We start from the raw sequence: 22,815 nt of genomic DNA on the forward strand, positions 1-22,815 counted from the left end.
ATGTCAAAGTGACTAGCAGTTTACATGGCCAAGCCCCTGTACATGTGACCCAAATGCAGGGGAGAGGAACATGCCAGAGATACCCCAGATAATTCAAGGATGTCCTGATGCATTAGCTGAAGCTGCCTAAACTTTTGAGTTCAGAGTCAAAAGGCAGCATGGTGACAACTGACTGCAGCCAGCAAGCCTTAGAAGCATAGAATCAGAATCACTTCTGTTGGAAAAGACCCTTAAGATCATCGAGTCCAAACACAAACTTAACACTGCCAAGTCCACCACTAAGTCATAGCTTCAAGCTTGAACTTGAGCACAAGGTTTCAAAGGCAGCAGACACATGGGGAAGATCTGCAGACAGAGCCTGTAGCTTTTCATCTGTTGACACCGTTCTCCATGGATTATGATAGCTCACGAGGCCATGCTGATGAAGCTGTGCATATATTGACAGCTTCGTTAACATGCAAAACTGTGTTGGTCTGGGCTTTCACTTCCAGATGTGGAAGTGCTGTGTGTGCAGGAGCAACGGGAGGTTAATTCCAAGAGCAGCCTAATGTGGGGAACTAACAGCTGTATTATCCATCTCTTCTTTCTCTGGGTGGATGCATGATTCCTTGTAACTCAAGACTATGTACACATCTACATAGTATCTCCCCTCATAGTACTGAAGACTCTGTGGCTGCTAGTATCATGGGGGATGAAAAAATTGCAAAAATGTTGCCCCTTCATGTTGTTCCAAGATGATGTTCCAAAATCTAACAGGAGGGTAAGTTCTGTTGTGTCTCGTGGTTTTGAAGAGTCTGCAGTGAGGTTTTGATCTCCACTACATGGATTAGAAAAGTTCTCTGTAAATAAACAGTTCTTTGAAGACAGCATCCTCTCAGTTCAATTTATACAGCCAACGTATACCGAGGGTGGGCCTGATTTCTCCTCTGGCTGGACTAGACTTCCTCTCAAAATTAAATGTTGATGTGATAATTTCTTGCAGATACAGATCATCCAGTGCAAGCATTTAGCAAGTAAAATAATGTGAAGGACCTGGCACAAGTACAGAAGAGAGAAACCCCCAGGTCAGATGACCCACGTCTGCCTCTGCCTCAATGCAGCAGTGGATACATTAATGCTGATCATTTTTCTTAAAACTACCTTTGCCTTGGTAAAAATTACAAAAAGGCAAAATAACAAATGAACATGCTGTCAATATTCAAAGCTTCCTTGATATTACAGGATTTACAGAGTGGAAGTCACACACAGTTTTGTCTATAACTTTCCAGTGTAAAGATCATTTCAAAAATCACAGACTAAAGAAGAAAGATTCGGGAAGGAAAAAAAATCACTCATTTTTAATATTTTCTTCAGTAGTAAAGAAATGAAGAGGAATAGTATATGAATAAAGAATAATTAATTTAAAACAGTAAAATTCCCTAGAATGGTACAGCAAAACTGTTTAATTGAAAATAAATTATTTTTATTCTTTTAATTTCAGATTTAAACTTTGTTTTAAAAGTATTATTGTTCAACAAAATACTCATTTTTTAATAAGACCTATTTTCCAAGGAAAAAATATCCACAACATCCTTCATGCAAGTAAAGAATATGAACATGTTATCATGTTCTTTGAAGCATCCGGTCACTTGGATGTAGCTATCTTTAATGTTTGCTTGCAGCCATGGAAACGGCATGTGTTTTCCCTTTTGACACTGTAATGACTTTATCAAGATGCTAAAACTATGGAACTTCAGTGTTTAAAAAAAAATGGAATTCAGCCGCTCTTGTGAGTCTTTTGTGCTATCTCTGTAACAGGTCTAACCCTCTTCTTCTTCAGAGAAGTGAAAGCATTGACATCTTTCCAATAATCCCTGAAATTCAGTGAGTTCCCAGAGGAATGGAGGTACTGGTATCTCCCATGTTGCCGGAGAGGGGATCTCTGCTGGAGATGGATGGCAGCGAGGGCAGGGTGGTAGCGAGAGCTCACGTATTTTCTTAGACTTGCTTGTACAGTTGGAAAGAAACAGAAAATTCTCAGACTAAGTTTTGAAGAGTTCAGGACCCAAAAGAACAAAGAGCTGTTCTGACAAGCCTCATCTAGCAGCTGGATACTGCTTTGGCAAGGGTGGGAAATATCCGAGCATTTACAAAGTGACTGAAACACCAAGTGGGCCAAAGCCTGTAGAAGTGGTAGAGAAGTTTCTAATAGTAGAAGGATGACAGGAGGAAAACTTCTCAGTCTTTGCTAAAGGAAAGGTAGGGAGATTTCTATGTTTTCATTCTGGGTTGTGCACCCCAAAGGAACATTTCACATTTTGGAGGCAAGTCCAGACTAGCAGGAATTAAGATTGGTCATTGTTAATCTACCTTTGAGGTGATTCATCTCAAGCTATCACTTTATTTTGAACTTCATGAAAGGAGAGTTGCTTTGGCTAACACTGAGGGGCTGGACAATTTGTTCATGCAGTTATTACATGGTTGACACCAACAGAGAAAATGTTAGTATTACAGTTAAGGTCCAGATTCCTTAACTGAGCCTGGACCTATTCCAATTGCCATTTTTGTGATACTAGCTTCCATCCAGAGGTTACAATCAAGAACAGTTTACCATAGGCTTTAACCGCAGTCACATGATCAGTAATTTTATTTGTCAGTGTGAGCAATCTAGATGATACAGCACGCAATCTGTTGCAGCAGGTACTGGAAAATTCAGGTGGGGCAACAGAAATCCTCAATCTTTGTGCCATTGTGTCACACCAAGCTCCTGCCTTTGGTGCACGCAACTACTCCCAAGCCTGCCCCGAGGCAATAACTTGCCTGTGTGGCAGCTTCCCAGTGGATTCTGGCAGGTTACACCATCTTCTTGGGACCTACTGCCAAGGGCAGTGCGGATATACCCAAAGATACTGATGTCGATGCAGCGGCAGGCAGCTGAAGCAAAGCTACAAAGCCTGTTTCATCCATCAGGGGTTTTGCCGGCAGCTCCTGGTGTGCAGCACTCCTTCTGCTATCACTGCGAGCAGGGAGCGATACCCCCCTGCCGCGCTTCATCCTGCTTTTTCAGGCAGAGCTGAACAGAGTCAGCAATGTGATTTGTCCAAGGCCACCCAGAATGAGCACAGGGCTTGGAATAGGATCCATGTCTCCTCGCTCCCAAGCTCAAGGAGGGGGGGGGGTAGCTTTTTTTTTTTTTTTTAAGAACAAGACCTTCCTTCCTGTAGGTTGCCGAGCGCCCTGGCACCGGCCATAGCAAACAGTCCCGGCTTCGGCTCTGTACAAGTATGAACTGGGCACAATTTCCAGGCGATCCAAGGGCCGTCTGCTGGGACACAGGCAGAGAGGCTTCCAATCCAAACAAAGCAGGGAAAGCGTTATGCAAAATCGCTTCTCCATCCCCTTCCTTCCCACTCTTTCTCTTTGCATCGTGTTGACAGAGGATGTTTCTCCTGGCCGTGGCCTGGCTGCTGGTACACCCTCCGCGTGGGCTTCTGCGGCCCCCAGGGGTAGAAATGCTGTTTCACAGAGAGGTTCAGGATTTCATAAACAGGCTTTATTTCACATAGGTTTGAAACCCAGCCTTCTCTTCAATCTTCCATAAAGGAAACTGCCCCCACCCCATTCAAATAAACAAATAAATAGATAGATAGAGAAATAAATAAATATTTTTTCTTGGGCAATTCCAAATGGTTTGTTTCAAGGAAATGGATGGTTTTTTTCTTTTAGATATTGAGTGTTTCTACAGAGTCTGGCTGTGGGTGAGGGGGTTGGAGGGCCCTGTGCAACACCTACCTACAGCCACCTGCCCCAGCACTTTTCCAGCAGCCACGTGGCAGAGATGCCACGGCCAGCTTGATATCAAAGCATGTGGCACAGGAAAGAGAAAATTTCAATCCAGTTACATAAAAAAAAAAAAAAATCTAAAGCAAATTTAATTTCAAAATGTCAAAATAGCACATTTTGACACTGTCAGAACTTTTCCTCTCTTTTTCATATGATTGTGCAAAACTTTTCAGTTGAGATGACACTCAGATCTCTGAGAGGAAAGACCTCCATCAAAGCTTTTCCAAATAGCCCCAGAAAAGATGTTTCATTTCCTAATGAAATTAATTTTCTAACAGATTAAATGCTATTCTCCTGGTTTTTAAAATGCAGTTCTGTGGAGGAGGACTAGCGAAAAGGGATGGCTCCAGGTGCACAGAGCCCTGAATCCTGGTCACAGTTTTGCCACTTGTTCTGTCGTATTTAGGGTTGTCTCTTGGCACAGCCAGTTTTTCCTGTGAAAAACAACAGAAACACCTTTTGCAAGACCCTGTTTATGGCACTGGCAGGAAGCACCAAGCTAACCAAAAATACCTGTGTGCTGTATGGGAGCAGTGCAGCTCACCCCTCAGCTGTGTCTGCAGTTGCGCTTGGCAGAGCATGGCCAGAGGTTCTGCTCTGCTTTTCTACTGCCGTTTTTTTTTAAAATCACAGAGCATGAATGACTAGAAATACCATGGACTTGAGATGCACAGAAGATATTTGACTTTTTGTAAGAGCTGTGCACCCAGTCTCAAAAATCAGGCCCTCCTCCAGGGTTTAAAATTTGGCATCAAAAGAGCAGACCACCGTAAATCATTAACCGCTTCTGGAAATCTCAGCCAATTCTGCAGAAAATGAGAAAACCTTCCGCTGGAAGTTAAAAGAACAATCCGTAAGTGGTTTTAGCAGCTACTGTGCGTCCCCGCTGTACTAAGTTACTTAACCTGAGACTAAGTTTCTTCCCAGGCTCCTAGCCCAACACGGCATGTTTTCTCTGCTGGAGATTCAGTTCTTGTACACCATGTAGTAAATATAAAAAAGGAGGTTTACAGCCCAGTGAATAGAGAAATCTCTTTCCAGGTCAATGCAAGAAATTATAGAGCATTGGAAAGCCCTAGTTTTATCTCCTGCCAAAGGAGAGATTAAGCTACAATGATTCCCAGGCCCAGGGTCTTTTTTTTCTCCTTTGCTTCTGCGTTCTTTGAGTGCAAATTGACAGAGACGAGTTTTCACTCCAAACAGCTGTCTGTTATTTGAATGGAGTCAGTTCCTAATCCCGCACATGACTGCCATCAGAGGCTGCTGTAGTGGAAATGTTTCTAGTATCAAAACAAAGCCTCTGGCACAAAGATCTGTTTGAGAGGGCTCTGCTCGTAACCTCTGCTTTCAAATACTATCTTTTCTCTGAAGGCACTGCTCTGCTGGCTACCAAACTAGTCATTACCCATTTAATTAAGAAAAGATGCACTCTATTTTGCATAATTATAAAGGAGGAAAATCAATATAAGATGCTCAAATGAAAATCAGTTGTTGGAATCCTTCTATTTATTTTTTCTTTTACTGTATGTTTTCCCTCCCTCAATTTTCATTTGGAAATCTGAGCTTCAAGTGAAGTGGGCTGAAATAATGAATGGGATTGTTCTGAGAATTGTACTTCCCAAAGATCAGTTACTGGAAATGCTCATACTAACCATTAATACTAAAATGTCTAGAAGTTTAGGCAGAATAAACATTCTAGGTATTTCTCTAGTTACTTGCCAATCCATACTTGTTTTTCAAAAACTCAAAAGGTCATGCACTGCTGATCTACATAACATTTAATTCCAAATATTGTTGCCTTTGCTTGCCTCAAATTAGGGAGAAATACCCCAGCAGGTGCAGTAATGCCACTCAGTTCGAGGTGTCATGGAAGACCTTAGTTCTTTTACCACTCCCTTTGACAATTTCCTTCCCGAATTTTGGCAAAAAGGACTTGCTCTCTTTGCCTCATGCCCTATCCGTAAGACCATGACAGCAACACTTCTGTTGTAAAAATGTCTGTCCACTTATTCCAGCAGGAACTGTTTCTCACTATGTGTTCACACAACAGCAAGGATGCTGCACCTTGTCTTGGTCACACTTATACCAAGAAGACCCATCACTGAGTTAAAAACACACAGAAGGAGGTTGACATTTTTTTTAGTGCTGCAGAACACCAGCGTGCTGTGTTTCTGAATAGGTGCTGAAACCAGGACTGAACTGGCAAAGTTTAAGTATCCAAATCTGTAAATTTTTGGTTAGGAGAGGGGATGAAATTTATGTCTCCACATCACAGAGCAAGGTTCAGGGAATCAAATGACTTGCTAAGAGCTGCACAGAGACTCCATATCAGGAGAAGGGACCGGCACATGCCTCGGCTTCAAATACGAGGCTGTCATTTCTGCTAGAAAGCACAGAAAGAGGAGATACGTCCTTCACTGCCAGAACAACTCTGGTGGGCTGCAGTGCTTTCACCTTCCTCAGAACATCCTTCACATTGAAATAGAGTGGTGCAAGTCCCACGTCTCTCACTGCCAGAGTTGCTTTGGTTCAGAGGGGGTCAGGAAGACCTCCATAGCCTCTCACTGCTCCGTTTCAGCTGTGCTCCTTGAAAGAGCAAGAAGACGCAGAGCGAATACAAATGGCAGGGAACAGATTCTGTGGAGAGATATCCAGATTCTTCCTGGGGGAAAAAAGGAGGTTATCTAGTTTTGGAGATCTTATTTCTTTTTATGAACAGCTTCTTGTCTGAATGGCAGAATTTTAGAAATGAAAAGGATTGCTTCCTGCATACTCTGGATCCTTCTGAGCATGGCTGGGCAAGGTGAAGTGAGATGCTATACCACCTCCAGGGAGAGGCACTGCTGACAGCAGGGTGCTGAGCTCTGGAAATGCCTTGATGCTCATGGGCAGCCAAAAGTAGGTGGTGGGTTCCCCAGGACAGCTCACACAGCTGGATGGCATCTTTGCAGCATCAGAGGAGAGGACAAGAAAAAGCAAATTTCATGTACTAGCATAGCATCATACTGAGGTGCTATGAGGACAGAAGGGTGCGAGGTTGGTATCGTCTTCAGGGATGGGAGGGTTTGGGGTAGGAGCAGTATCACTGTGAAGGAGGCAAGCAACCATGGTGAAGACAGGTGCTGCAGGGGAAAAGAGACAGTGAGGAGAAAGTGGTACATGAATTGGCAAAACACGCACAGTGAAAAGGGCTGGAGCTTGATGGGCCTTGACAGTGCTAGCACAGCCCCTATAAAGGCACGTTGAGCGCTTTAGATAATGAAAATCTTGGTGCCGATGCATGTCTCTAATTAATTACTGCCTTTGGCACAGTAATCCCTCTCAAATTGACTTAATGCTCAGTTCATGAAGCGCTGGAAACTCTGGCAGGGTCAGCTCGCCCCACTGGCTGCTGTTATTGGGACCCTCCGAGGTGCCCAGCTGGCTTTCCCTGCCTGCTGGGGACAGGCAGCGGTCAGTGCCAGTCATACCACTGTGGTGAAAGGGATGGGCTATCAAAGCAAAAAGCATGATGAGACAGCTTGGAGAGGTCAGCCAGCAGAAGTGGCCTCCAGCAAAGACACTGGCTCGGTGCTATGGAGCACCCTTGATTTAAAAGTGATGTTCTCTCCCTTCCTTCATCCCCAGCTCACGAACACACTATTTGTCATAACGTGTCCCTTATGGGGAAACACCAACAACTAGAAATAGTTTTTAATCTGAACTGAAAACTGCTGGCAGGAGCCCAACAACAGCTAATGTGGAGCAATTTGGATCAGCCCCTTGGGAGGCTCCTGCAGGAGGTGGCAGCTGGATCAGAACCACAGATATCTCCTGTGAGCTGTGGTTTTTGTCTGCCATGGAGATGGAAGGGCAGCAGTGTGAGGACTGATTGGATGATGGGCTCCAGAGTCTGTCTTTGGGCCAAGGCAGCAATTGCACCAACCCACCGATCTGTGATGCAAGTCCAAGGAGAAAGCCCCTCAGGGGTGGTGGGACGTAGAAGGCAGAGGGGTATGGGGAGGGATGTCTTCTGCACAGCCTGTGCTGTGGTTTTGTGCAAAGGCAGAGAGGCAATAAAACCAGAAATGTTTGTTTGCTTGTTTGTTCTTGTAGGTGAATAGAAATTCCCCTTTTCATTGCTGAAATAACCATTTATCTTGGAGACAAGATCCATCCTGCTTTCAAAACTCTCTGGGTGACTTCAGTTCAACAGCACTAAGGCCTTTGCCTGGGATTAGGGGAATTTTACTCAGATCTCTGTCCTGCATGACCTGAGATGGGCCCCGAGGGTGGGCAAAGGCAGACTGCAAAGTTCCCATCACCTCGTGCACCTTGGACGTTCGCCTCTGCTCCTGCCCCACCACCCGCTGCCCCACCACACGGTAGGACCACTGTTTGGCCATGCACCACAGCACCAGGGGTAAAACATCAATCTGTAGCTTTTTTCTGAAAGGATGTTTTTAACCCCATTTCAAGGACCCGCAGCATCAGCCCACAGCTATCTGTCCTGACACACCAGGAGCAACAGCTAATGGTAGCACATGGGCAGGAACGAGTGGGATTGCTGGGAAATAGGGACATCTCAGACCAACCTCTCCACCAGACCCAGCATTTTATAAAACTGTCCTTTTTCTTTAGCTTAGGGGACTCTCCATTCTCCCGTGTAAAGTGCAAGTAAAACCCTTCTGCTTTTCGACAGATTTTGTCTGAAGGGAGGTATTGATGTCTATCAATGAAGGCTGTTCAGTTGCCTCAGGTAGGTGACACTATCTGAAAAAGGTTACTTACATCTGTGTTTTCTCACAGTTTGGGACAAGGTGATAGTAATGGGAGAGAATCCTCAGATGGCAATGGAAACTTCAGACTTTACTCGATATCACAGCTGTAGAAGTGGGTTATTATCTGTAACAAATGTTTTTTTAACCGACAGGTAGTTTTTCTTCCCAAGTAAGCAGCAATGTTCACTATAACAGTTTCTTTTGGGGGTAAATTTGGGAGGTTTTAGTTTTTAAAATTTTTCAGAATTTGGGGGGAACATTTTTTCAAAAACAGCAAAAAAGTTTGAAGAAGAAATTTAAATGAAAAATCATTTTTGGACATTTCCCCAACTCTTCTCCCAGAGAAGACCTACCTTAATCCGCAGTGTTTCCAAGTCAGAAACTGAATGGCTTTTTGTATCACTTTGAAGAACAGAAAATGATCAAAACCCCTTTGCAGAGTGGTTAGGCAGAGAAAAACTGATCTATAGTGTTTGAAATCTAAATTTCACCATTACAAAGCAGCGAAGAAGCACGTCCTGTTCATCCAAGCAGTAGACTGAAAGATTGGCTTATTTTATTATTTCCTTCCCAAAAAGGAAGTCTGTAAACTAGCAAAGTCTTGCTAGTCTGTAAACCTCTACAGATCATGTTCAAAATGGCTGTAACTGATATGCAGGTCAGTCTGTGGAGCGTCCCCCAGGCTTGAGTGTCCGCAGGCTACAGTGCCATTATTTTGGGGCTTTTTGCCTTTCCTGGGCATTGCCAGTAACAGATAGGTGGAGATGGAGGGGATAACATGAAATGCTTTAAACAAATGCTTTTGCTAATGCACATCCCACAGGCCGTGAATGCTTCAGGGGACCTTTGCCAAAGGTTGCTTAAACATCTTTTCCAAGAAACAGCCCCTCTTCATCATCGTCCTGGCCCTTTACAGCCAAATGGAGGTTGAGGGTGGTCTGGGAGACACCATGCTCCTGAGACCACCAAAAGGGAGGAAGATGAAGGACTGGAGATTGCTGGCTGGGTCCTCAGGTGGTTGTGCATGACCATGGAGGGGTGGGAGGACCCCTCTTCCTCTCTGGGCATGCAGTTTGCGTGCACGTGCAGAGGCACAGATGTGGGGCTGCTGTCAGGGACATGCGGGAAAGCAGCTTTCTGCAGCAGGATCCTTCAGATAAGGATGTCCCGGCTCTGCTTTCCCCCACAACTATCGATCCCACTTCTCGGCCACGAGCCTCTCCCTTCCTTTCCCTGCTTTGAAACAAAAGGTCCGTTCAGGGAAAGCCAAAGTACAACTGTATAAAAATGAAAAAAAGCCATCATCTTTCCTTCTGCTGCTCTTAGGGTGTCTGAAAGGGCATGCTCAGCATGCAAAATAAACCTGCTGACTTCACACTCTGCTGGAGAAGGCGATTTGAAACCAACAAAAATAATTGTCACTGTGTTTAGCCAGAGTCAATAAAAGCACTAAGGGCCTGGCAGTGTCAAACCCAGGAGAAAATAAATTGCCAGTTCATGAGCACTCCCTACAATGTATCCTGAAAAGAAGTTTTCTTTCCTTTCTCCTCAGAAAAAAATGATGGGGGAGATGGGGGAGAAAGCCGAGATGGGGGAGAGCCTGGCAACGTATATTTCATGTCTAATGATATTGTTTTAGTGGTGAGCAATAAACTGTGGGGTCTTGAATGATGGAATAGGGAAGAATAAATAAAAGCACTGCTCACACTGATTGCCTGTTGGATCACATAGTAAATCTGAAGGAAAGTGTCTTGTTCATAGGGACAGGCAAAAAGGTTGCAAAAGCAATGGAGTGACATGATCTATCTTTTCCAAAATGCCTATGATTTTGGATGCCCAGCCTGAGACAGTCAAGGGGCCTGATTTCAGGCAGGGGAATAGCTCAGCAGTCTCCAAATTGCTAGCATGTTTTAGCCCTGAAAAATGAAGGTGACTAGTGCTACACCTATAGGGGATCAGATTCGGGGGGATCAGACTCTCCATACTCATGCCTGGTTTTACTTCCTAGCTCTGCCAATGTCCTAAATAGCATTGCCCCCCACCGTCCCCCTTTACAAATCTTGCCTCACCTAAAGCCACCAGCCACTTTTGAAAACCAAAGCCAAAACCAGAGTTCTAATAGTTTCCAGAGATCATGAGAGCATGAGGGAAAACCACGTCCAAGTGATCTTTTATTGAATATTTTAACAAAATTAAACAGAATATGGTAGAATGTAGAGATGAAAAAGGCAGAAAATAAACAGTGCTATTTGTGTTTCCTTTTCTGCGTTGTTTACCCTTACCCTGGTAACCTCCCTCTATTTTAGCCTTGTTTGTCTCAGCAATGTTAGGTGCACAACATGAGGGACTTCATTTTCAACCCAAAGCAATGTCCTGGATGTTGTTAGACATCCATGCAGACTGTAGACATCCATGGCATTTATGGGCCCACCTCTGAATGTCCTGCTCAGTGCATGGAAGACATCTTCTCTATGAAGAAGGACACACAGCCCCAGTGATACTGACCTGTGTCAACTTTTAATTGTTTTAAGCAAAAAATGCTTATTCAGTGAGTCCAGAGTGACCTGGTGGGCATGAAGGCAGTAGCTAACCGAGAGAGCTGAGGAGCCCTGGAGGAAAACTGGCAACACACAGAAGCAGGGATGGGGTTGAAATGAGGCAGCCAGTGACCACTATTTCTTTGGAAACATCCCAAAGGATGGAAAGTGCTGGCCCGTCAGCAGGGAAGGGAGATAGGTTTATGTGTTACTTTGGTCCATCTGCCGCAGAGACCTTGGTATCCCCAAGAAGGGAGGAATGGCCCCATCTAACAAACAGAGGTAGAAATAACATCTTCTCTCTCCCAGGGCAAGGCCTATGTTGCTTGGACAAGGTGGCCACCATTTCCACCCTTAGGGCTGGATCTGTTCAATCTTCTTCTGAAGAAGATTGAACTAAAAAGCAGGTTGTTTTTCTCTTGTTCACTTCTACCATCCCTGGGCTACCAACCCAAGTAGGTTTCACAGAGGAAAGATGAGTTTTCATAGAGAAAGGAAAAAGGCTGAACACACAGCTGCCCAGAACTGGAAAATACCCGCTGCTGCATGCAAAGCCTTGTACAATGTTTTTAATTAGATGTGACAGCTCAGGGTTCAAGCATGTGAGGAATTCCAAGCTAGATGAAAAGCGACTGGGCAGAGATCAATAGGGATAAAGAGGCAGCAATAAGGAGAAGGACCTGCTTAATCTTGTTTTTATCTCTGTTTATTTATCCTCTGTCAGCAGTGCTCTCCTGATCAAACACACAGGCATGTAGAATCCAGTGCACTTACTCCTTACGACATGACAACAACAACAGAGCCGGTGCTCACATCCCTGTCCACCCTGTCCCTTGGCAAACAGGGTCTTCTGCTGGCTGACATGCAGCAATCGCTGCCCGTGTTTTCTCTCCAGCGCTCATCGGCTCATCGAGGCGCTCGGTGCCGGCGTGTGTCCTTTCCCTTCCCTTGCAGCTGATAGCGAGTGTCGCTCCTCTCCCACACCTTCATGCTTGACAACTTGCATAGCAGCTGGGCTGGAGATCAGCAAGGTGAGTCCATGAGGTGTTGGAAGATGGAGGTGCTTGGCCCTTGTCTCCCGCCACCTCAAGAAGCCCGACTCTTCTCCACTTATTTTTACTCCGCAGCTCATTTTATTTTTTAAGGTGTAGAAATCACAGTTTGCACTGCCCTTCAGAAAGGCACTCTGCAGACAAGAGGGTGAGGGTCCGGGGGGGCTCATGGAGCTCAACAGGCAAGCACTGCATGCAAGTCGAGACAGGGCTGGGTGCTTATTCATTAGACCTCATTGTCAGGGTTAAGTGGGGATTTCATCTCTGATTTACACTCTTTCTGATGGCTCTGCTCTATTTCAACTCCAAATTTGGGCCTATAATATATTTCTCTGCTCCTTGGGGTTTCACCAGCCCTTTTATACAAAGCAGGGGTGCTGGGCAGCCTCTTCAGTGGAGAGAGTTGTAGGAAAACATGGCTAGGATTTTCATGAGACATGGGGCCCAATATTCCCATCTGTACCAAGGCCCTTTCCACTGCCTGAATACACAATCAAACTAAGCCCCAGCTGCTTGATTTAGAGCAGCTGAGGGTATAGCTGGATTTTTGGAGAGCACACATGCTGTGACTCCAGAGGAGAAACCAGTCTCTAAAGTATAGAATATATGGCAGACCATACTTAGCCATATATTCTCTGAGCTATTTCCAACCCCCCAGGCTTGTTGAATAAACCTAATTCAAGCAATGCTATTTTAACATATCATTGCATCTATTTCCAGGATGATTTGTCTGCCAAAAGTGTAACATGCCTTGCCTTCCATACAAGGCTTTTCTACTGAAGATTGCATGAGGTAAAATATTTCCAGCATTGTCGTAATTATTAGCAATCCCTACCTGCAAATTAGCAATTTCTGTAAGGCACTAGAAAATATTAATCATCATAAGTGCTATCACATCATAGGTTTAACTTCCAATCTAGGCCAATGTAGAGGGAAGATGTTGATGGCATATTTAAGGACTTGCATTGGCAGTGACACTTCTAAAGAGTGAATACAGCACTTGAATAAACCCAGATTAATTTCTTTCTAAAATTAGATATTTCATTGAAATACCCAAACTAAACTTAGTCAGTTTAGACTGTTGCTGTAGTCTGCAGAGGTTGCCCAGAGAGTGAGCTGGTCTGTCTTGCATTTCCTGGCAGTGCCTCATTCTTTCTGCTATCTAAGGAGGAGACCTTGAGTGATTGTGTCCCTTGCTTAAATAACTACACCTGTAACAGATGAATCAAGCCAAGGCATTTTTATAAATGATTTGTTAACCCCCTCAGCACCTTTGAGATATCCGGAGGCTTCACAGGTGTTCTATACCAAGAAAGAAATGCTGTTTGCTTTACACATTTCCCAGCATCCACTGGGGACAGAGGGCGTCTCTGAGATGGGACAACCAGGATGTTGTTATTTATCTGTCCAAAATGCGTTAGGAAAAATCTCCTGTCAAGATCACTAGCCAACAAACAGCAGCGTGTTTGAACAACGTTCAAAGGTCCTAAGGTTGCTTTCATAGATGGGGCTTGTGGCTGACGTATAACTGTTTTGCCACCAGGGTTGCCCACGTGTCTGCACTATTAGCACAACTACTGTGCTACCAAAACTCCACTGCTAATGCTCATCTTCCCCCTTCAGAAGCTGAAGGCCATGGGGCTGCTCAGATCTCCCTGTGTGTGTCCTCACCGAGGTCCTGCAACATGAAGTCTTAACAGCCTCTAGCCGCAGCCCTTCCAGACAAGCTCACTAAGCATTACGTACGTGCAGTGGTGACGTCGAGCAGGGTCACCACTGCTCGGTGGGAGAAGTGGTGACAGGGGCTGGCTGTAGCCTAGCTCCTGCATCAGCTGCAGGCAGATTGCAAATCTTCATCCTCTTTGTGGGCACAGAGACAAGCTGCTGCAGCAGTCTCTTGAGGTTAGCTCAGTAAGGACCTTCATAAGAAGAATATATGAAAAAAAACAAATGCCCAGGACTTACACATCTCTAGAAGGAGATTAAAGCTTCCTTTTTTGGCATACCTTCAAAGATTGTCCAAGCAACGGGAGGTAAAAATCCCCAAATTACCGATTGTTTTTCACCTACGTGTTCAGTTTCTTGCCAACAGGCTTTGACTTTTTTTATGATGTGTTCATACTGGGAAGAAACTCCATGTGTCCCTTTCTAATCCTTCCCTAAACCTCACCCTTACCATGACCCTTGTCATGACCCATGCAGCTATCACAGAGCTGTTGACCACTCCTTATCATACCAGGCATAGTTATCTTAATATCACCTTGTTCCCCTTTGTCTAATTAGCTATCTCCATCTCTTGCAGGTAGGCACAAGAATCAGATTTCTTAGATGTTACCCTGACACAGATAATAGTAACTATTTTAAGTGTGTTTGGTGCTTGCAGGGGCTGCATCAGTGAATTTGGTGAGGACTGTCGTACCAACCTGATGAGCTACCTGGGATCTGGATGCGCTTGAGAGGAGCTGGGAGATTTAGACTTGGCCTATTCCTCACCAAGCTACCATTCTTATCACTCAAAAAATTTTAGATTAATTCATTTTTATTATTAATTAGCTCTGGTCAGAAGACAAATACAAGAACCAGAGCTGGCCTTGAACCCCAGCACACAGGATGAGATCTACTCTGTGTCCCCCTGTAGTCTGCTGAGGACATTTACATCCAGAGTCACCTGCTAGAAAAATAGAGAGGCAAGTTGTGAAATATGGATCTGAGTTCAGGCTCAGACCCAGAACTCTCGGTATATTCAGATCCAAGAGATGCAAAAATCGGGGGGGGGGGGGGGTTGGGGAGAGAGAAAATGTAGGAAAGGAGAGTAAAGAAAAAAAGCAGGGGAAAAAAATTCTTTACTACATCTTGAAGAGGGCAAGGCAAAGCACTTTATTAAATGTTAATGATAACATTAATTTTTGGCAGAATGTTTCGAGTTTCTCTTCTAACTCCTTTGCCTGTATTATTCCTTTGATCAATCTAGCTATCTCTCAATCTGCTAAAGAAATATAGCTTCCCACTATTCTTTAAGTGTAAGGTGCAGCAAGCAATGCCTGCCAACTATTTTTCCTCTAACCAGGGACCCCAGTCTGGGCCCCTGTTAGCATTTTCTCCTCTCTGGGTCTTCATCCATGGCTCATACCTACGAATGTGCCAAGTGAGAGAAGCATATACTTTTGCTTACCCACATACACTGGCATTTCTTGTCCCAGACGCTTCGTGGCCATTTCTTTTTTCTGATCTGGCATCTTTTTTGATCCCTGAGCCAGTTTGGAGCAGGCAACAGCTTTTCATTACAAGCGAGTGGTGGTACAACATGTCCAGCACAGACCAGAGCACAGAACAGGCAAGGGTGTACGCGATCATCTCTCCTGTGGAACTGGAGCCAAAGTGGGACTAAGGAGGTCTTTTAAGAAGTATGTTTGTATTACTGATGACCTTTTAGAAGAAATGACTGTCCTGTCCCATTACTTCTATCGAATTTGGCCTGCCTTGCATTGCACAGGCTTGATAAGTGTGCAGCTGGGGTGATTGCTTTGCATCCAGTGGCAGAAGAGCACCCACAGGCAGGAGGAGCCTGACAGTCCGCAGTTGCATACGTTTTTTTGAGAACTCACTGCCTTGTTTTCCTGAGAGGTCATGCTCTTTCCACTGCTTGCCTGTGTAAATGGAGTAAGGGATTTTTTTTTTTTTTTTTAAAGACTGCTTTATTCACCTGATGCCTTCAATGAACTCAAAGTTTCATCAGCTGGTTTCTGAAAATCAGACCTACTGATCCCCCACCAAGACTGAATTCACCTGCAGCAATCAAAATGCATTCGTGCACAGCCATGATTTCCATACTAGAAAGGGAGTGTCTGTGTTCACACTTGTGTGGATGATCCACAGATGGTCCCATACAGGAAAGGTGAGGAGCTTGTACATAAACCTGGTGTCTTCATTTTAACACCCACCAGAACAAGGATCCTAAAGCAAGTGTACTTATATTAATATGTTGAAGTTTCTCCTAGATAAAGCACAGCTGAAAGCAGGAACTTCCATTCCTAGTCTTATGTGGGTGCTATAAAGACTGACCCAGTTGCAAAGCACCTCAAATTAAACTGGTTTGGGGTTTAGGAGACCTGGTTCTTCACTTGTCACTGCCTTCCCACCATGTACATCTAGGACTGTTCCTCCAAGACAGGTCCCCCCAAGTCCAGCTCCTAGACTTGGCAGTGTACTGTCCGGTGCTTCTCAGACAGGGACAGTGACCCTATGGCAGAAAGCTTTCATGAGGAGGAAAGCCAATGTAATTCTAAGACATGGCATACCTTACTGAGCATGATTCACCTGCTGTCATGTGGGCATTTTTTTAAGATGCTCCAGAGGTGTCCATGAACCATAAATCAAGCCAAGGATAAGTAAGTAGCTCATTAGGTGTAGGTAATTCTAATGCAGACATCTAAGGGAAAGTGAGATTATGCCCACCCGCTGAGCCCAGGACCGTTACTCTGATTAAATACCTGATGCTATTCAGATTTAAAATTCCCAAGGTAGGGATTGCAGATGTGTTCTGTATCTATTTAGCATCATCACCTGACAGGGATCAGATGTCTATGGGAGGATGCTAGACAGAGATTACACAGTATAAAGAATAAATAAAAGTATTGTTCAGGCTGGTTAATTTTAACTTTTTTTTAATTGCTTACTTTATTTTGAGGTAGCTCTATGATCAGTGAAGTACCTTTGTCTTCTCTTGTCCTGTCTCTGGAAGTGAAGGCAATAATTGAAAATAATGAAATTGAGTGGCCAGGCTACCCAGACATATAAATTGCACATAGCACTCTGATAGCAGTGATGCCTCGGTGAGCAGACTGATCTAGAGAAAGTGAACAGATACAGAATGAGTTTAAGAACTTTACAGTAGAGATAAGGAAGGATCTGATCTGCACATTATTCAATAAATCTCAAACTCCTGGTGATCCAGATGGTCCCTTTGCTCTTTTACTGATGTGTGATCATTAGCAGAGATGTGTAGCCCATCAGTAAATCAACCTGAATACTTTGTTATAATAGTCCTCATTACAGAACATTGATAGATTAACTGTGCTCCATTTCAGTTTATAAGCAAAGCTCTTTGCTCTCCCTGGCAGTGTGATTAATGTGAGGTTCACATACTTAACATTAGAGACCAGTATTTATGGCCTTAAAAACATCAAGAAAAAAGCAAAATGTCTGCTGTGACAGCGTATATAGTACAAGTGTCAAATCTTATCAAGGATCCTCTCATCCATTATAGCTTCAAGAGGTGCTATCATTTACCAAGCTGACCTGGCAGACCTCAGAGCCTCATTGTAACATTCTTTGTATAGTAATCCAGTTAAGAGCAAAATACAGGCTAAGTGAGACATAGCTGAACACTTTCATATACTCAATAAAACCATTACTGGGAAAGAAATCGTCAGCAAGCCAAAGTCATTCTTCTCCAAGGGGGGAGGACGGAGTCAAACTTAGCGAAGTGATGTTCTCCCTCCTTTGCTGTACAAATTGTGAGCAGGGGTGCCGATACTGACATGTAAGTGGTGCAAATTTGGGAGGGACTGAAGGGTAAGGTTGAGGCATGGTCCAGGCCAAGCCATCACACAAACCTTTGCAATTATTTGAGTTGTTTTCAGTGATGCTATTCTTTAATTAAGGGGGTTGAAACTTAGCAGGGGCTTGCAAAAGAGTTATAACGGGTTTGTCTGCAATGCAGCTTGGACACTTCAGGGAGCACAATCCCCATTTATGTTAAACTAATTTCTCTTATGGGCCTCAGAATCCAAAATCTTGAGTGAGGGAAACAGATCAAATCATCTCAAGTTTGGACATCCTGTTGCAAAGTCAGGCTTCCCAAAAAGACCTGGACTGCCCTCCACCTCCCGCACATCAGGGACATGCCTGTAATAGGCACAATCTGCTCAAGGAGCAGCACTGCTCAGTGGTTGCCATCACAACATGTTTCATAGATGAGCTCAGAGACAGCTTGACCAGGTTGATTTATTAATATGCTCCTACAGTAGGACAGGTGTTACCAAATGACTAATAGTGGCCCTATTCAAGATATCAGTTAAGCATTCAAAGGCACTTAAATGTGCACGTAATCACAGATACACCTCAGTATCATTGACTTCAAGGAGATACCAACATGCAGTTAGAGTCAAGCACATGCTTAAGTACTTTCATGAATCAGGACCATTATTTGGTTAAACTACTTGTCACATTTGTGAAAATACTGACAGATTGCGAAAGTTTAATTGACATAAGGTTGAATGATTATTTGTCCAGAAATGTGAAGGACTACCATCCAGCTTTCTGTCTTTGTCTGAACTCGTTCAAAAGATATATCTCTCCTGTGTTGAAGGTGAGTAACTGCAAAGAGCTCCAGTGTGCTTTAGTTTCAGTGTACATTTCAGTGGGGTTTAAGGCACGCAATGACAGGGAGGTTCAGGGACTGTAATTTCTGGACATATTTTGCCATGTCTAAACACAAAGAAACTATCTGCAGGATCAGGTTGTGAACCCATAAAGTACAAACAGCAGATAGGATTAAGTTTGGAAGGAAACCAAACTGCATTTAAAGATTCAACTAGCTTTATCCACAGGCCTGTGCACCAAATGAACAGGCTGTTTCTCAAAGTGGAGACTTTAACTGGCATCATAATATACTACCCAACTTCCATCCAACAGTAGATACCATGCAAGACCCTGCAGGCAGTGCTGTTTCACATCTCCCCCACAATTTGAGGGTTAAAATGCTATCCACCACTAGCTGGGAAAAGGATTTGGATGCTTTCTGGTTTGGAAAAGTTTCTTTTTCATGATAAAGAGCTCTCAAATTGAGCTGTGAGTTATAGTTAAATCGCTGCCTCTAAATGCCTGGAGTCAGTGGCAACTTTCCTGAGCTGTGCGGAGATGGGAGCTTACAAAATGTCTCCATTTGATGTAAGGGGGGGGGCTTGCTGAGGAGTTCACATTTACCCAGAGATTTATTGGGGGAGAGGGCAGGCTTGTGCCAGACTTGAAAGAGAACATGCTTCTGCGAGATAAATTCATTTTCATGTTTATTTATCTAGAGTAGAAAAACGGTCCTGCCTAGTAGAGCATATGCTGGGTGTAATGAAAGACAAACGTCAGCTTTTGAAGGAAAACACCCATTCATCAAAGGACATGGGAGAACAAACAACTTGTTCATTAAAACACAATTGAAAGGTGGCTTCTCCTCTCCACTCCACCTGCTTTCCCAAGCTGGGGGTTGCATGGGAAACTGCTGCTCTCCTCACTTTCTACTTACTCTCTGTCTTGGAGCAGATGAAAGGCTTTTCCAGTCTCAGAGATGGGCAAAAAAGATGCCCAAAGCCTAGGTCCACAGTATTTCACCAGCTTTTTCTTCACTGTTTTGGAGAAGGCCACATCTCCATTCAGTCCAAGTCTGTTGTGACAGATCTGGCTGAAGGACTGAGTCCGTACCTGGGCCAAATTCTGGAAGGCACTCTGTACTCTGAGCGAGTTCTTGTGTCAGGCACTGGAAGCTGGTAATATGATACATCCCAAGGATCCCTCTGAATAGGAGGAAGCAATCTAAATCTTCTAAATTTTCCCAGGATGGGAAAGCAATTTCCTCCTCCAGCTGTAAGAATGGAGCAGATTGGAAGGTCTCAGGGAAAGTAATTATTGCCCTTTGATGAGTCTATCAGGAAGCTGAGACTGGCTCATTGGTGTGAACAAACATTTTTGTCTTTGGCCTAATTGTCTGTGTAAATCCAACAAAAAGAAATCATCAACTTAGTGTGTCCAGTGTCTATAACCCTGTATGTAATGTTTATTTCTTTTATGAAGTATCACACAGATATATGGACATAAATAAGTAATAAGTAAAAGAATAAGGACAATAGCCAACACATGTGGTAGGTATCCCAGATAAATCCACCAAGGTTTGGGTTCTGGATGGTTTTTATTGTTTCCCACTACTCTGTTCATTCTCTGTAATTTTTCTGGCCAGTCCTCAGTGAGGCTTTTGATTATAACTGTCATAATATTGGTCATCTGCATCTCTAGAAGCCATAATTAATTAATTTTGGTAAAACCATGAAATATGACAGAGAAGTACAAGTGTTGCTATGGCTGTCCCTCAGACTGTCTTTTATTATAGCATCACACATGAAAGCTCGAGATTAGAAAATGACTGAATCACTGGTTGATTTTTGCACAGTTTTAACAGGAAGTCACAGTTCAGTTCGGTCCTTTAAAAAGGGGTCGGCTGAGCCCAAAAGATCATGTTTAGAGTTCCCAGTTGTCAGCAATGACTTGCTGTTTAAAAAAAAGGGAGGCTTTGAGACTCCTCTTTAAGTGTAGATTAGATATAAAAAGAAATGAGTGGAAGAGAGAAATTCTGCTTTGCACTTGAAATTTGCAAACTGGACCTAAGAAGGAACAATACAGCTTCAATCCAGGAACACCTTGTAAAACCAAAGCCTAGAAAAATGTGCGTAGGTAAAATTACTCACCCTCCTGATCGCAAAACATCAGTGTTGACGTTTCTTTGGATGTAACTGGAAACTTATTAATGATGATCCACTTTAGCTGGGGATTTTCTTAACCTATAAAGTTCAAGTAGCTGTTTCTTCTCCCCAGACCACTGATCTGGCTTTGCTGACTCTGGGACTAAATAGACGCTTTGTGCAAGTGACCTTATTGACAACGCTTGGCACATAAGTTTTATTTTCAAAAAGAGAGCAAGCAGACACCCAGGTTTAACTTGTGACCTATTAATATATCTAGCTGGGACACAGCAAGGCCACAGGCATCTCAAATTGTACATTCGTTTGTTTGAATAGCATACTACTTTGTGCCCACACACAGCCCAAGCCTGAGAGTTTTGTGGGCCAGGAGGGAGGGGCAGTGTAAGCTGAACCACTTGGGGAAGCGCTGGGACATGAGGAGGCAGACTCCTCTTTTTTTCTGTTTGGTTTTTTTTTTTTCATTTTTTCTCAATCCAGGGAAGAATAACCTGGATGAACTCTCCAGCTGCACTGGCTCAGCCGTACTGGCCATTGTGTGCGGGGTCACAAGCTCATCCCTTTGCACCCATATGGAAAGGAGCAGCAGCTCCACAGTGGTTCCTTCCACGCCTCTCCTTCCACCTCTCTTCAGCTCATCTGCTGATCACCCAGGATGCTGTTAGGGAGAGGGGAGAAATAACAACTATTATATAGTTGATAGTAAGTGTGTTTATGCAAGAAAAAGCTACTCCACTTACCTATTCCTTCCATGTCCCTTAGCAATTATACAGAGGACCCATACTGGAGGGTACACCAGTCTACTTTCATGCTGCTCACAAGTGCACTGCCTTACATATCTGAGGCCTCATAATGCCAGTTCAGATAGTGACAGAGTGACTGGCAGACATCTTGCCCAGCTTTAGCCATCAAAAAGGTTTGATATGTGCTTTAACAAAGTCCCTATAATCAATGGAAGGAAAGACACTTTCCAATAAATAGTAATTTCCACCTATCTTAGCATGGGATGATGGTACTCATCTCCCTCTACTGAATAGAAAATACCAGAGATCAATACCTTTCCAAGAGCAGGGGTGTTTTGCTTTGCTTTTTATTGGCAAGCACACCAGACTGAGCTATGCTGCTAGAAAATGTCCTCTCTCATAGCAGCTTCTACCAGCACACTGCCAGGGGTAACCTCCCAGCCCCATTTGCAGAGCAGTTCATGTGAAAGCTTTGTTGACACCCTCTAGGTAAATTAGCCGAGGTGGCTCATCCAGCCTTTTCAATTACTGGGCTCAGCTAACACGGCTGATCTTGTTGAAGTGTCCTAGGCCATATTGGCATGCTCCCATTTGCTGGAAGATGCCAGGGAGTGGCAACCGTGCAGAAATGATCAGCTGGGGATTGGAACCACTTCCAGACATACAGCTGGGGCCAGAAAGGTGTATATTGGGTAACAAGACAGGCTAAAAGACTTCCAGGTTTTTCTTCAGTTGATCAGAAACTAAAAGCTATTGCAAGATTTGAGGGCTAAAGCTTGCCTGCTTTAGTAACTCTGTTCTGCTTTTCTTGTGCCAAGCAAAATGGAAATGGCAATCCTATAGATAACCAAGCAGTCAAATTATTAAGGCTTAGAGATTTATGCATACAGACACATATCTAGTTTTTAAAGCAAGCCAGGAAGTTCCACTCCTTGGAAAAAAGATTAGGGATATGTCAGGCAGAGCAGACACAGTGGTGGAGACAGCCACTTAGAGGCAAATAAATGAATGAGAAAGGTCCCAGGTAGCAGATAACACACTAAAAAATCATTTAATTGCAAAGGAAGGGATATCAGAGGTCACTGTGTTTCTGTTAGTTGTCAAGAGTCCTGCACATGGAGCAAAGCACACAGTGCTGAGATAGCTGAATGGTCCTTGCACCGTAGTGGAGCTGGATCCAGCTCTAGAGTGAACCCAGGCGTCTGCTTAATTCCTTGGGGGTGAAGCTGCATTTGCTGAATTCTCCAGCAGCAGAATCAGTCCAAGAAGTGCCTTTCCACTCCCATCCACAGCCACCCATCCCCTCTCTCTCTTCTTGCTGCAAGTTATCCTCCCCTCTGTCATGCCCATTTGGTGGTTATCCCAGATCTGAACTG

At 44.0% G+C, this 22,815-nt stretch overlaps 1 long non-coding RNA gene across 1 annotated transcript; it reads right to left on the reverse strand.

Moving 5' to 3' along the window:
- Positions 1-18,152: 18,152 nt before the first annotated feature.
- On the reverse strand, positions 18,153-20,890 carry LOC128138940 (uncharacterized). Its single transcript, XR_008234192.1, has 2 exons — positions 20,685-20,890; positions 18,153-19,807 (listed from the first exon to the last, which is right to left on the reverse strand). It is a non-coding gene; the product is annotated as an uncharacterized LOC128138940 (long non-coding RNA).
- Between the last annotated feature and the right edge of the window lie 1,925 nt (positions 20,891-22,815).

The sequence above is a fragment of the Harpia harpyja genome, chromosome 2, assembly GCF_026419915.1.
Source record: "Harpia harpyja isolate bHarHar1 chromosome 2, bHarHar1 primary haplotype, whole genome shotgun sequence".
Classification (NCBI taxonomy): Eukaryota; Metazoa; Chordata; class Aves; order Accipitriformes; family Accipitridae; genus Harpia; species Harpia harpyja.